Here is a 12,773-nt window from a genome sequence, read left to right as displayed (position 1 = left end):
TACCACAATGGCGCCAAGTTCGACGACGCTCGCTGCCCGAATGACTACCGCCGACGCGTACCCCTCCGTCGCCGTGGGTTTTTTGTCAAGTCAAACGGTGACCCCCCCAAGACCTCGGATTCACCGCCGTGGGTTTTCTTTCGCCAAGTACCGCGACGACCCCGGAGACTGGATTCTTTCAAGTTCCTCTATGATATGTGTACCACTACTTCCACTACGAACCCGATCCGCTCCGAAAAGGCACGCTTCGAAGGTATAACCCCGAGTCGACGTCCGTGGACCGAATGCATGTGTTGTATGAGATGCACCCTATGTTTGGACCGTGTCCGAATTGTTCCTTGCACGTTCGCCGTAAGCCATGCCACCGACATGTGGGACACCCGGTATCCGGGATCACTCCCCGTCACTCTTGCACGTTTCGCGCACCCACACTTTTTCCTTTGCACCAGCATCTCAATCGAGTTGCCGGAACCGGGATGTTGCCGTGGCACCATTTCCGTTTCACCGCCGTGGCACCCCTTTTTTTCCGCCACGGTGACAAATGCCTCGTGTCTTGCTCATGTCAACATTTTCATAAAAATTGCTTAAAACTTGTATATGTCATCCGCATCATGATAACAACATTTAAATGTTCATATTTGTTGTTTCCATTAAATTGCTATTTATGCATATGGGGATTTTCTGGAATTGTTGTTTGTTATTTCCGGCCTCATTTAAACTTCCCTAGATAGTTTGTTTAATTATGCTTCACCCCTTGCCATGTTTAATAACATTTAATATTGTTGGGTACATAAACGAGAGAGAACTAAATAATCGTATGTGGTGTTTCATCAATATGCAACTCATTGCATATTGAGCTCCACTTAATTTGTAGTATTGTTTGTTGCACTTTGCCATGCCATGCCTCATTAAATCAGACATGCATCATACTTGATTGTGCATCATGCCATGTTTATGTGATGTTTGTTTACTATGTTGTTTGTTTCTTTCCGGGTTGCTTCTCTCGTTACCTTCGGTTTCGTTCCGGAGTTGTGAGGATTCGTTCTACTACGTCCGTTTGTCTTCTTCATGGATTCGTTCTTCTTCCTTGCGGGATCTCAGGCAAGATGACCATACCCTCGGAATCACTTCTATCTTTGCTTGCTAGTTGTTCGTTCTATTGCTATGCTGTGCTACCTACCACTTGCTATATCATGCCTCCCATATTGCCATGTCAAGCCTCTAACCCACCTTTCCCAGCAAACCGTTGTTTGGCTAAGTTACCGCTTTTGCTCAGCCCCTCTTATAGCGTTGCTAGTTGCAGGTGAAGATTAAGTTTGTTCCTTGTTGGAACAGGGATATCATGAACTTTGTTGGGATATCACAATATCTCTTATTTAATTAATGCATCTATATACTTGGTTAAGGGTGGAAGGCTCGGCCTTATGCCTGGTGTTTTGTTCCACTCTTGCCGCCCTAGTTTCCGTCATACCGGTGTTATGTTCCTTGATTTTGCGTTCCTTACGCGGTTGGGTGATTTATGGGACCCCCTTGACAGTTCGCTTTGAATAAAACTCCTCCAGCAAGGCCCAACCTTGGTTTTACCATTTGCCTACCTAAGCCTTTTTTCCCTTGGGTTCTGCAGACTCAAGGGTCATCTTTATTTACCACCCCGAGCCAGTGCTCCTTCGAGTGCTGGTCCAAACCGAGCGATGTCCAGCGCCCCCTGGGCAACCAGGGTCTATGCCAACCCGACGTCTGGCTCATCCGGTGTGCCCTGAGAACAAGATATGTGCAGCTCCTATCGGGATTTGTCGGCACATTCGGGCGGCTTTGCTGGTCTTGTTTTACCATTGTCGAAATGTCTTGTAAACCGGGATTCCGAGACTGATCGGGTCTTCCCGGGAGAAGGTTTATCCTTCGTTGACCATGAGAGCTTATAATGGGCTAAGTTGGGACACCCCTGCAGGGTATAAACTTTTGAGAGCCGTGCTCGCGGTTATGTGGCAGATGGGAATTTGTTAATATCCGGTTGTAGAGAACTTGACACTCGACTTATTTAAAACGCATCAACCGCGTGTGTAGCCGTGATGGTCTCTTTTCGGCGGAGTCCGGGAAGTGAACACGGCTTTTGGGTTATGTTTGACGTAAGTAGGAGTTCAGGATCACTTCTTGATCATTACTAGTTGACGACCGTTCCGTTGCTCCTCTTCTCGCTCTTATTTGCGTATGTTAGCCACCATATATGCTTAGTGCTTGCTGCAGCTCCACCACTACCCCTTTCCTACCCTTAAGCTTAAATAGTCTTGATCTCGCGGGTGTGAGATTGCTGAGTCCTCGTGACTCACAGATACTTCCAAACAGTTGCAGGTGCTGAGGATACCAGTGCAAGTGATGCTACCGAACTCAAGTGGGACTTCGACGAGGACCTTGGTCGTTACTATGTTTCGTTTTCTGATGATCAGCAGTGGAGCCCAGTTGGGACGATCAGGGATCTAGCATTTGGGGTTGTCTTCTTTTATTTTGGTTCCGTAGTCGGACCTATGGGTGTACTCTAATCGATGTATGATTTATTTATGTATTGTGTGAAGTGGCGATTGTAAGCCAACTCTTTATCCCATTCTTGTTCATTACATGGGATTGTGTGAAGATGACCCTTCTTGCGACAAACCACAATGCGGTTATGCCTCTAAGTCATGCCTCGACACGTGGGAGATATAGCCGCATCGTGGGTGTTACAAAGGAGTTCCACATCCTCTTGTCCGTGCCACGCCTTTGTTGAACTTTCTGAAATATACTACATGAAAACATTAGTCCAAAAAGATATATGTTGACATTAATTACCAAAATCACCCAGGGAGCACTTGTGCTTTCAATCTCCCCCTTTTTGGTAATTGATGACAACATACATCAAAGCCTTAGATAAAGATATGAAGAATAACAAGTAAAGCTTTGGAAAGACATGTAACATGCATAGGCTCCCCGTACATGTATGCAATCATGTGAACATAGAATATAAGAGCATGTGAATGCATAATCATGTCAAAGCAGGCAATGAGTTACATGTGTCTTGGCTATATGCATCAGAGCAAATGATGTGAAATGCAGAAAATGTACCTACATGTTCATGAGTCCTTCTTGCAAACAATATGCACATCAGCAAGAGATCCTCATCCACATTAGTGTGATGCATATACTTACCTTGTGGTCTTGAGCTGACTTTGGAAGAGATGAACCTGAGAAAATAGGGTTATATAACACATGAACATCTACTAAACAGAGCAAGAACAGGAAGCCACAAGACTACCAAGACTGGGATGACATGTAGAGTGTGAGTACTTAGTACTCTATTTGGATATTAACATGTCCCAAAAATATAAAGATATGCAATGAATTCCAGAGATTTTCTCCCGTTAGATGTCTTTCTCCCCCTGAATCTGATATTGGATAATGGGAGAAGATAGGGTAATAGAAAATCAGCGCAAATAAAAACGTAGAAAAAGACACAACGAATCATCTACTAACATGTCTTTCCCCCCCTTAAAGGCATGTGGCTTCTCTTCTCTTTAAATACCAAGCATCTGGGAAGACTAAGAGATCTTTTCTCTCCCATAGGGTCTCTTTCTCCCTTTGATGTGATTAAGCTTTGATGTGATCTCTCTCTCGCCCTTTGACATCAATTTCCAATAAGGGATCTTCTGGAGTATGAGTCAAATAGGTTTTGTCCTTGACTCAGATGACAAAGCAGCATGTAGAATGTGATGCAGGTAGAGGATAAGAATCATCGAGTGGAGCTGGATCAGAAATGCGGGATGTAAATGGCAAAATTTTGCTCTGTTGTGAAATCGGTAACACCGAGTCTTTTTCTTTGGCGACACCGAGTGGTTTCGGTCTTGCCGATGAGAAAAGATCGGTGAGGCCGAGTTCAACAAAGAGAAAATTTGTCATCCCAGCTCACTAGGCAAAAAGGATCTCACAAAGATTTGCAGGGAATTAACTAAAGGATTTGAAATGAATTAAATGTAGGGAATGCATAAAATAAAATAAAAGAAATCTAGATGAAGTTTTTTTAGAAAGGGGAAACAAACATGCAAAAGACAAATGCAAGAGCACAGAGAAGCACTAGAGAACTTCATCTAGAATTGGTCGGCAACAAAGTCACCTATGTTCGAGTATATTGACTTAGGAGTCAAGTGAAGGCACTTGATCATAGGTCATACTCATCGTTTAAGCTCAAAATGGGGTTGCCATTTCTCGTTTAAGCATTTTGATGTATTCACATCTTGTTGAACTACTTTGACCCATGTCTTGGGGTAAAGCTTCTCTAAGATGGAATGACATACCTTGGGTGGTGGTGTTGATCTTGATCATGTAGTTGAACTTGTGTTGGATGCGCAAGGTTGATGTACTTCATCAAGAGTTGGGAGCACCACTTGAAGTTTGAGTTCACCTTCCTACATGGATTAGCTTTGCAAGGAAGAGCACTTGTGTATCGAAAATGACAAGCATGAAGTTTGATACCAAATGAAATTTGATATATGGAAATTTTCAAATGATATATTGAAAGGATTCATGCTTCCTTGTCTTCAACCACCATATTGTAGACACTTGGCGATGTAGAGATTGCTTAGGGTGTGGGTGAGTTGCAATCTCATAGAATTGGGCTTATCCAAGTACCTACAAGGGTTAGATAACATGCAAGGGTACAAGTATAGATTCGAGACATATGATCATCATCATAAGAAAAATATCAAGGATCAGTCATAAAAGGCTCATGCCTTGCATGCATCCAACTGGAGTTACTACTCCAAGTTTGAGGCATCAATGATGTTCAGTTCACCTCTCAAACGGCAAAATACTTTCTCATCAAGCGGTTTGGTGAATATATCCGCCAATTGCTTATCGGTACGAACATGCTTAAGATCGATATCTCCTTTAGCAACATGGTCTTGAATGAAATGATGACAAACTTCAATATGCTTAGTTCGAGAATGTTGCACGGGGTTATGAGCAATCTTAATAGCACTTTCATTGTCACAAAGCAATGGAACATGTTTCACATGTATGCCATAATCTTTAGGAGTTTGGGTCATCCAAAGTAATTGAGCACAACATGAACCGGCGGCAATGTATTCTGCTTCGGCGGTGGATAAGGGTATTGAGTTTTGTTTCTTGGAGGACCAAGACACAAGAGATCTACCAAGAAATTTACAAGTACCCGAAGTGGACTTTTTATCAACCTTGTCACCGGCATAGTCCGAATCCGAGTAGCCAATAAGATCAAAAGAAGACCTCTTAGGATACCAAATGCCAAAGTTTGGTGTGTGAATTAAGTATCTCCCTATCCTTTTCATAGCCTTAAGATGACATTCTTTGGGGGCCGCTTGATATCGTGCACACATGCACACACTTAGCATAATATCAGGACGGGAGGCACATAGATATAACAATGAACCAATCATAGAGCGGTAAGCCTTTTGGTCAACCGGTTCGCCATTCTTTGTCAAGTCAAGATGTCCACTAGAAGGCATGGGTGTACTCATAGCTTTGCATTCTTGCATGTTGAACTTCTTGAATAAGTCCTTGGTGTACTTTGTTTGAGAGACAAAGGTACCTCTTTAGTTTGCTTGATTTGCAAACCAAGAAAGAACTTGAGTTCACTCATCATAGACATCTCAAACTTCTCCGACATTAGCCTTCCAAACTTTTCACTAAAAAGAGGGTTAGTCCAACCAAATATGATATCATCCACATAAATTTGGCACACAAATAATTCACCCTTAACCCTTTTAGTAAAAAGTGTAGTATCAATTTTTCCAATCTCAAAGCCCTTTTCAGTAAGGAACTTAGTCAAGAACTTATACCATGCTCTAGGAGCTTGTTTAAGACCATAAAGAGCTTTGTGGAGTTTGTAAACATGATCGGGATTCTTGGGATTAACAAAGCCGGGAGGTTGTTTAATATAAACTTCCTCCTCAATTTCACCATTAAAAAGGCACTTTTAATGTCCATTTGATATAAAGTGATATCATGATGATTGGCATAAGCAAGTAAGATGCGTATGGACTCAAGTCTAGCAACGGGGGCATATGTCTCACCATAGTCCATACCTTCGACTTGAGTGTAGCCTTGGGCGACGAGACGGGCCTTGTTGTGTACAACTTTTCCATCTTCATCTTGCTTATTCCGAAACACCCATTTGGTTCCGACGACATTTTGATTGTTGTCCGACTTTTCAACCAATGTCCACACTTGGTTCCTCTCAAAATTGTGTAGCTCTTAATGCATGGCGTTTACCCAATCCGGATCATCAAGCACTTCTTCAACCTTCATAGGTTCAATACTAGAAATGAATGAGTAATGTTCACAAAAGTTAGCCAAACGAGTTTTAGAGCGAGTAATTCTCCTGGTTTGAATACCATCAAAGATTTGTTCGACGGGATGATCTCTTGAGACTCTTGCTCGAACTCGTGAGAGCTTTTGTTTGGGTCGGGGTGGAACATCCTCTTCATTGTCTTGTTCTTCTTCTTGTCTTTCTTCGTTGTCGTTGGTGTTGTTGTTCTCTCATGGAGGTGGAGAAGGAGGTCGATGAGGTTTATCTTGTTGTACATCCTCGTTCCCATCGTCTTGATGCGTTCCACTTGTGGTTCCTCCAAGTCAACTTGTGGATCACCTTGATGTGAGGTTGAGGCTTCCACTTGGAAAGACGAGGTACTCTCCTTCACCTCCATTGGGCGAATCTTGCCAATAGACAAGTCTTGTATTGCTTTCGAAGGATCTTTGTCGCCTACATAAATTGGCAATTGCTCTACTTGTGAGCCGTTAGATTCATCAAACTTCACATCTACCGTCTCTTCAACCTTTCGGGTGAAATTGTTGTAGACACGATATGTGTGAGAGTTTGAGCCACAACAGAGTAGGAAACCTTCATGAGATTTAAGAGCAAATTTCGAACGACGATGCTTATCAAGAATGTAACACTTTGAGCCGAATACCCGAAAGTATCCAACTGGGGGTTTGTTACCGGTGAGAAGCTCGTATGCCGTCTTGCCGAGTAGCTTGTGAAGATATAGACGATTCGTTGCATGGCAAGCTGTCTCAACCGCTTCCTCCCAAAAGTGTTTTGGCGTCTGCTACCTCTTGAGCACTGCGTTGGTTTTCCCTTGAAGAGGAAAGGGTGATGCAGTAAAGTAGCGTAAGTATTTCCCTCAGTTTTTGAGAACCAAGGTATCAATCCAGTAGGAGGCCACGCACGAGTCCCTCGCACCTACACAAACAAATAAATCCTCGCAACCAACGCAATAAAGGGGTTGTCAATCCCTTCACGGTCGCTTACGAGACTGAGATCTGATAGATATGGTAAGATAATATTTTTGGTATTTTTAAGATAAAGATGCAAAGTAAAATAAAAGGCAATAAAAATAACTAAGTGTTGGAAGATTAGTATGATAGAAAATAGACCCGGGGGCCATAGGTTTCACTAGAGGCTTCTCTCGAGAGCATAAGTATTACGGTGGGTGAACAAATTACTGTTGAGCAATTGATAGAATTGAGCATAGTTATGAGAATATCTAGGTATGGTCATATATATAGGCATCACGTCCGAGACAAGTAGACCGACTCCTGCCTGCATCTACTACTATTACTCCACACATCGACCGCTGTCCAACATGCATCTAGTGTATTAAGTTCATAAGAACAGAGTAACGCTTTAAGCAAGATGACATGATGTAGAGGGATAAACTCATGCAATATGATATAAACCCCATCTTGTTATCCTCGATGGCAACAATACAATACGTGCCTTGCTGCCCCTACTGTCACTGGGAAAGGACACCGCAAGATTGAACCCAAAGCTAAGCACTTCTCCCATTGCAAGAAAGATCAATCTACTAGGCCAAACCAAACTGATAATTCGAAGAGACTTGCAAAGATAACCAATCATACATAAACGAAGTCAGAGAAGATTCAAATATTGTTCATAGATAAACTTGATCGTAAACCCACAATTCATCGGTCTCAACAAACACACCGCAAAAGAAGATTACATCGAATAGATCTCCACAAGAGAGGGGGAGAACATTGTATTGAGATCCAAAAAGAGAGAAGAAGCCATCTAGCTAATAACTATGGACCCGAAGGTCTGAGGTAAACTACTCACACATCATCGGAGAGGCTATGGTGTTGATGTAGAAGCCCTCCGTGATCGATGCCACCTCCGGCGGAGCTCCGGAAAAGGCCCCAAGATGGGATCTCACGGGTACAGAAGGTTTCCGCGGTGGAATTAGGTTTTTGGCTCCGTCTCTAGTAGTTTGGGGGGTACATAGCTATATATAGGAGGAAGAAGTACGTCGGTGGAGCAACGTGGGGCCCACGAGGGTGGAGGGCGCGCCCAGGGGGGTAGGCGCGCCCCCTACCTCGTGCCCTCGTGGTTGATGTCTTGACGTAGGGTCCAAGTCCTCTGGATCACGTTCGTTCTGAAAATCACGTTCCCGAAGGTTTCATTCCGTTTGGACTCCGTTTGATATTCTTTTTCTGTGAAACTCTGAAATAGGCAAAAAACAACAATTCTAGGCTGGGCCTCCGGTTAATAGCTTAGTCCCAAAAATAATATAAAAGTGTATAATGAAGCCCAATAATGCCCAAAACAGAATATAATATAGCATGGAACAACCAAAAATTATAGATACGTTGGAGACGTATCAGCGTCTTGTACTCATCAAGCATCGTTCTCGCCATTTCGATGAGCGTCCGATTCTTCCTCTCAACAACTCCATTTTGTTGAGGCGTGTACGTAGCCGAGAACTCATGTGAAATCCCTTCTTCGTCAAGAAAGGTGTCCACATTGGCGTTCTTGAACTTCGTTCCGTTGTCGTTGTGAACCTTCTTGATCTTCACTTCAAATTGATTTTGAGCCTTCCTAGCGAAGTTCTTGAAGATCTTTTGGACCTGCGATTTATCATCAAGAAAGAACACCCACGTAAATCTTGAAAAATCTTCAACAATAACCAATCTGAATGAGTTACCACCGAGACTCTTATAGGCGTTGGGACCGAAGAGATCCATGTGAAGTAGCTCGAGTGGTCATGGTGTTCTTCACGGGATGACTTCCTCCAACTTGTTTTCCTGCTTGGCAGGCACTGCATATTCTATCCTTGTCAAATATAACATCTTTAACACCAAGGATGTGATCACCTTTAATAAGCTTGTCAAGATTTCACATGCCCACATGACCTAACCTTCTATGCCACAATCAACCTTTAGAAGATTTAGCAATTAAGAAAGTTCTAGGTTGAGCCTTTTTAGTGAAATCAACAATCTATAGATCACCTCTACGTATGCCGGTAAAGACCATTTTATGATTGTCTCTTCGAAACACTTGGCAATCTACTTCAGTAAATAGGACATTGAAACCGAAATCGGCTAGTCTAGATACAGAAAGTGAATTATAGCCAAGAGATTCAACGAGCATGACATTTTGTATGGAGCTATCATGTGAGATGGCCACCTTACCGAGGCCAGCCACCTTACCCTTTGAGTTATCACCAAAAGTGACATACTTTCGAGGGCCGTCGTTTTCAGCAAGCTCACGAAACATATCCTTGTCTCCAGTCATGTGATGGTACATCCACTATCAAGAACCCATTCCTTTCCTCCAGCCATGTAGCCGCGATGATTAGCCATAAGACCAAAGTGTCTCATAGACTCATCGAGATCAAAGTCACTATCGTCATCTTCATCATAGTATCCATGTTCAACATCATCTTGTGATTGATCATTTCCTAGAGAGAGTGATTCATTAGATTTGTGATCATGACAATGGCCATCTTTATGAATTCTAATGACATCAGAAATGATGTTGCTAATGATTCCAACATCTCCTTTGGCACGCATAAGGTCTCGAAGCTCAAATAGACAATCACCAAACTTAAGATCATTAGGACACATCTTATTCAAAGCAATAGACTTGTGAAGAATCTCATCTAAGTTTTTCAAGGAATAGTCTGGAAAGCGTTCCTCAACAAATCTCCATATGGTGTAAACACAATCAAGAGTAGGCAAGCATGCTATCAAATTTCTAGGCAAACCTCTAGTGATATGATTGACAGTTCTAAGATTGCGAATCATATCAAGAGACTCATTAGGGGTAGGATGCAAGGGGTAAACAAGGGGCGCACAAGGTGTAGTAATGTACTTGTTCAAGTGACATTCATTGAAAATCTCAAGCATCTCATTTTTCCAAGCATTAAAGAACTCTCCATCAAGTACGGGCACTCTATGTCTAAAACTCCCCATCATAGACTCATCCATCTTCCTCCAATGGTGTTTAAACCAAAGCAATGGAGACCAAAGCTCTGATACCAATTGAAAGGATCAAGAAGAGGTGTCTAGAGGGGGCCTGATTAGACCCTCAACAAAGAAAGGTGGCAGTTTTTAAGTTCTTCAAGTTAAGGTGGAGTTTTAGCACAAGTTTGAACTTTCACAATACATTTCGGGAAAGCATGGAAAGAGTATATGAGCAGCGGAAAGTAAAGCATGCAACTTGAAGAAGGTAAAGGGATGGGATTGGAGTGTGCAAACGCAAATGGAGACACGGAGATTTTTGGCGTGGTTCTGATAGGTGGTGCTATCGTACATCCACGTTGGTGGAGACTTCAACCCACGAAGGGTAACGGTTGCGCGAGTCCACGGAGGGCTCCACCCACGAAGAAGCAACCTTGTCTATCCCACCATGGCCATCGCCCACAAAGGACTTGCCTCACTTGGGTAGATCTTCACGAAGTAGGCAATCTCCTTGCCCTTAAAAACTCCTTGTTTCAACTCCACAATCTTGACGAAGGCTCCCAAATGACACCTAGCCAATCTAGGAGACACCACTCTACAAAAGTTAATAGATGGTGTGTTGATGATGAATTCCTTGCTCTTGTGCTTCAAATGATACTCTCCCCAACACTCAACTCTCTCTCTCTTCAAGATTTGGATATGGTGGAAAGATGATTCGAGTGGAAAGCAACTTGGGAAGGCTAGAGATCAAGATTCTTGTGGTTGGATTGGAATGTCTTGGTCTCAACACATGAGTAGGTGGTTCTCTCTCAAAAAATGAGTAGTGGAAGTGTAGGCACGTTCTGATGGCTCTCTCTCAAATGGAGAAGGGGGTGGAGGGGTATATATAGCCTCCAGACAAAATCTAGCCGTTACACACAATTTACGAAACTTGGTGGGATCAAATAGTGAAACTCGGTCAGACTGATATGGTTCAAAATGTGAACGTTAGAGTTTTCGGTGGGACCGGAAAGGTCAACTCGGTGAGACCGATGTGCTTGGGTTAGGGCAAAACCTCATCTCGGTGAGACCGATTGCATGAACTCGGTGAAACCGGTTTCAGCAATAAGCAAACAGAGACTTGGTCAAGCAAACTCGGTGGGACCGACTGCGTATCTCGGTGAGACCGAAATAACTGCAATTTGTAACAGAGAGTTTGCAGGGCCATCTCGGTGAGACCGAGATCCCATTGGTAAGACCAAACTGATTAGGGTTTCTGGTAGTGGCTACGTCAAGTGAACTCGGTGGCGCCGGATAGATCAAATCGGTGGGGCCAAGTTTGACTATAGGTTTGGGACATATGTGGAAATGAGAAAGTGGTTGAGGGCTTTGGAGCATATCACTAAGCACTTTGAGCAAGCAAGCCATTAAGCAACACCTCATCCCCTTTTAATAGTACTAGCAAAAAGGCCCGTGCGTTGCAACGGGAGAAAAAATACCACACGCTCTTAATTTATGAAAAATGTTCTATAATATGAGAATTTGTAGCTATTTCTTAAATACATGAAGAGTTAAAAAGGTTGTTAAAAAGATACAGGATTTTTTAGTCATAAAAAGAGATTTTTGTCGTTTGGAAAAGAACATTTTTTTGGCCTCATGTTGACGCAGGTATTTGCGCTCCTATTTCATCACTATTTCTTGTCATACATGTCATAGGTATTGGTCCCTGTTTCATCACTATTTATTTCTTATCAAACTTGTCTTTTATTTTATTTTTTGTCATGCATGCCTCCTTTTTACTTTTTTCATGCATGTCCTCTCTTTTTTCTTCTTATATATAGGAGAATAGCGCAACATCTCATCTTTATCGGATCTCCTCTGCATTTTCTCTTTATCGGATCCCATCTTTATTTGGTCCTTTTATTTCTTGTCATGCATGTCCTTATTTATTGGTGTCTCTAACAAATTTATCTTCAATTTGATGTCCAATCCTGATATTGATGAGGTGTTCATCCCCAATCTGAATCAGTACCGGTATGAAAAAAATACGGATAATGCATTGTTAATTAACATTGCAGCCTAGATATTATGGGGGTCCTCTGCCCGATCTAGCTGGTCGAGAGACGATGTGGTGAGTACCCCCTAGTCCAGGACACCGTCAGTATCCCCCTGAATCGGTGTTCCAGTTAGGGACGCTCCTCGATTCTTCCGAACTGTTCTTCATCTTCGGTCGTCGGTCTTGAAAACTGGTTCAACAAATCTTCCCTTCTTCGATCTTGAGGATCACCATAGTGAGTCCGAAGAGTTTATATGTCGGGTATCCGAGGAGCCCCTTTAAGTTCTCGGCCTTTATCAATGCCTTGTAATTTTTACGCCACTCCTTGGGTTTGAAGTGTTTCCCATGCGGCGGTGTCCCCTTGCGTCCGAGATCCAACGCCGGACCGCATCCGAGGTGTCCTTTTGCAGCCGAGGTCCAACAACGGACTGTATCTGAGCTCCAACACCAAACTGTGTCCGAGGTGTCATAGATC

Source organism: Aegilops tauschii, chromosome 5 (assembly GCF_002575655.3).
Source record: "Aegilops tauschii subsp. strangulata cultivar AL8/78 chromosome 5, Aet v6.0, whole genome shotgun sequence".
Taxonomy (NCBI): Eukaryota; Viridiplantae; Streptophyta; class Magnoliopsida; order Poales; family Poaceae; genus Aegilops; species Aegilops tauschii.
Note: the sequence above shows the minus strand (reverse complement) of the source record.